The sequence below is a fragment of the Ipomoea triloba genome, chromosome 16 (assembly GCF_003576645.1).
Source record: "Ipomoea triloba cultivar NCNSP0323 chromosome 16, ASM357664v1".
Lineage (NCBI taxonomy): Eukaryota > Viridiplantae > Streptophyta > Magnoliopsida > Solanales > Convolvulaceae > Ipomoea > Ipomoea triloba.
In genome coordinates, this window is record NC_044931.1 from 12,548,621 (window position 1) to 12,551,494 (window position 2,874).

The following is a 2,874-nucleotide window of genomic DNA, read 5'->3' on the forward strand; positions in this document are numbered from 1 at the left end:
GAACCATCCTTGATCCCTATAAAAGGAGGTTCAGTTTGCTTTGTAAAATATCGCAGTTTGAAATATAAAATTCCCAGTTTGCAAAATATCATGAGTTCCTAAGTTTTTTTTGTTGAAGGTTTTGAATAGATTTATGGTTANTATCGCAGTTTGAAATATAAAATTTCCCAGTTTGCAAAATATCATGAGTTTCTAAGTTTTTCAGTTGAAGGTTTTGAATAGATTTATGGTTATGTTCCTGCTAAGTCTCAAGTAATCTCTAACATGTAGAGAAGTTAGGAAGTGGTTTGAGAGTCTTGTTGTCATGCCCCGGAGAGGCTTTTAGTTTTCTCTCACCTTTGGTCCTAATTCTCCACTGTTTTTAGAGACTCCCCGATTTGAGGGTCCTTCGAGGCTTAACTCATGAACAATTGGCGCTTGTGGATATGTATAAGTCAGAGAATTTAATTGGAGTGAAATACTTTGATCCGAGTGTGCTAAGGGAATTTGGGTTTCAAGACATGGTAAATCGGTTGCTAAGACAGCCGCAATGGAGCAAAGTATTCGAATGGAGAGGACCGACATATACTCCGGTTACCTATGAGTTTCATGCTTGAGATGTGTCCCACTAAAACATTAGGTTCCCTATGCGTGGAGTACAGACTTACATTTCCTTATTTTTCATGCACTTTACCGCTTTTTTTAGGAAATGGGAAGAACCTAAGAGCAAGCCTTGAAAAGGAATTATGAGGAAGAAGCACAAGCAGAACAATGGCAAGAGGAGAACCACCACCTCCACCACCACAAGTTGAACCTAATGCAAGAGGAACAAGGGTCCTCCGAAACTTAACTCATGAACAATTGGCGCTTGTGGACGTGTATAAGTTAGAGAATTTAATTGGAATAAAATACTTTGATCCGAGTGTGCTAAGGGAATTTGGGTTTGAAGACATGGTAAATCGGTTGCTAAGACAACCGCAATGGAGCAAAGTATTCGAATGGAGAGGACCGACATATACTCCGGTTACCTATGAGTTTCTTGCTTGAGATGTGTCCCACTAAAACATTAGGTTCCCTATGCGTGGAGTTCAGACTTACATTTCCTTATTTTTCATGCACTTTACCGCTTCTTTTAGAAAATGGAAAGAACCAAAGAGCAAGCCTTGAAATGGAATTATGAGGAAGCGTACACAAGCCAAACAATGGCAAGAGCAAAACCACCACCTCCACCACCACAAGTTGAACCTAATGCAAGAGGAAGAAGGGTCCTTCGAGGCTTAACTCATGAACAATTGGCGCTTGTGGATATGTATAAGTCAGAGAATTTAATTGGAGTAAAATACTTTGATCCGAGTGTGCTAAGGGAATTTGGGTTTGAATACATGGTAAATCGGTTGCTAAGACAACCGCAATGGAGCAAAGTATTCGAATGGAAAGGACCGACATATACTCTGGTTGCCTATTTGTTTCTTGCTTGAGATGTGTCCCACTACAACATTAGGTTCCCTATGCGTGGAGTTCAGACTTACATTTCCTTATTTTTCATGCACTTTACCGCTTCTTTTAGAAAATGGAAAGAACCAAAGAGCAAGCCTTGAAATGGAATTATGAGGAAGCGTACACAAGCCAAACAATGGCAAGAGCAAAACCACCACCTCCACCACCACAAGTTGAACCTAATGCAAGAGGAAAAAGGGTCCTTCGAGGCTTAACTCATGAACAATTGGCGCTTGTGGATATGTATAAGTCAGAGAATTTAATTGGAGTGAAATACTTTGATCCGAGTGTGCTAAGGGAATTTGGGTTTGAAGACATGGTAAATCGGTTGCTAAGACAACCGCAATGGAGCAAAGTATTCGAATGGGGAGGAACGACATATACATTGGTTACCTATGAGTTTCTTGCTTGAGATGTGTCCCACTAAAACATTAGGTTCCCTATGCGTGGAGTTCAGACTTACATTTCCTTATTTTTCATGCACTTTACCGCTTCTTTTAGGAAATGGAAAGAACCAAAGAGCAAGCCTTGAAAAGAAATTATGAGGAAGCATGCACAAGCCAAACAATGGCAATAGCAAAACCACCACCTCCACCACCACAAATTGAACCTAATGCAAGAGGAAGAAGGGTCCTCCGAGGCTTAACTCATGAACAATTGGCGCTTGTGGATATGTATAAGTCAGAGAATTTAATTGGAGTGAAATACTTTGATCCGAGTGTGCTAAGGGAATTTGGGTTTGAAGACATGGTAAATCGGTTGCTAAGACAACCGCAATGGAACATAGTATTCGAATGGAGAGGACCGACATGTACTCCGGTTACCTATGAGTTTCTTGCTTGAGATGTGTCCCACTAAAACATTAGGTTCCCTATGCTTGGAGTACAGACTTACATTTCCTTATTTTTCATGCACTTTACCGCTTTTTTTAGGAAATGGGAAGAACCTAAGAGCAAGCCTTGAAAAGAATTATGAGGAAGAAGCACAAGCAGAACAATGGCAAGAGGAGAACCACCACCTCCACCACCACAAGTTGAACCTAATGCAAGAGGAAGAAGGGTCCTTCGAGGCTTAACTCATGAACAATTGGCGCTTGTGGATATGTATAAGTCAGAGAATTTAATTGGAGTGAAATACTTTGATCCGAGTGTGCTAAGGGAATTTGGGTTTGAAGACATGGTAAATCGGTTGCTAAGACAACCGCAATGGAACATAGTATTCGAATGGAGAGGACCGACATATACTCTGGTTGCCTATGAGTTTCTTGCTTGAGATGTGTCCCACTACAACATTAGGTTCCTTATGCGTGGAGTTCAGACTTACATTTCCTTATTTTTCATGCACTTTACCGCTTCTTTTAGAAAATGGAAAGAACCAAAGAGCAAGCCTTGAAATGGA